Below are 441 nucleotides of genomic sequence, written 5' to 3'. Positions count from 1 at the left end.
TTGGTTGAAGAGCGTCATACGACGAAAATCGGATGTAGTGTGAATCCAGCATTAGGAGTGCACTAAGGCGCTCGTAGATGTAAAGGGCATTTGTTCAGGGTGCTCGACACGCTGTAATCTTCATACTATCTTTTTTTTTGCTCATTACATACGAAACTAATAGCGAATTTGGTTGAACACTAATAGCGTATTTCACTGGCAGAACCGGTGCGCGCACATTAAAGCTGTTGTACATTAATCTAATCTGACTGTAAAAGTGAGAGATCTCAGTTAATAAAATACCCAATGTATATTTTATCAAATATCACTATAAAATGTTTTAAGAATTTTGTGGTTTAATTTATTTCTATATTTTTATTAAACGTACATTTTTATGTCGATTTGTGTACAACAGCTTTAAAGTGCACCGAGTGCGCACCAGCTCTGCCAGTGAAATACGCT

Source organism: Trachymyrmex cornetzi, unplaced genomic scaffold (assembly GCF_001594075.2).
Source record: "Trachymyrmex cornetzi isolate Tcor2-1 unplaced genomic scaffold, Tcor1.1 scaffold85, whole genome shotgun sequence".
NCBI lineage: Eukaryota > Metazoa > Arthropoda > Insecta > Hymenoptera > Formicidae > Trachymyrmex > Trachymyrmex cornetzi.
The sequence above is the reverse complement of the archived record's forward strand: the minus strand, read 5'-3'. Positions refer to the sequence as shown.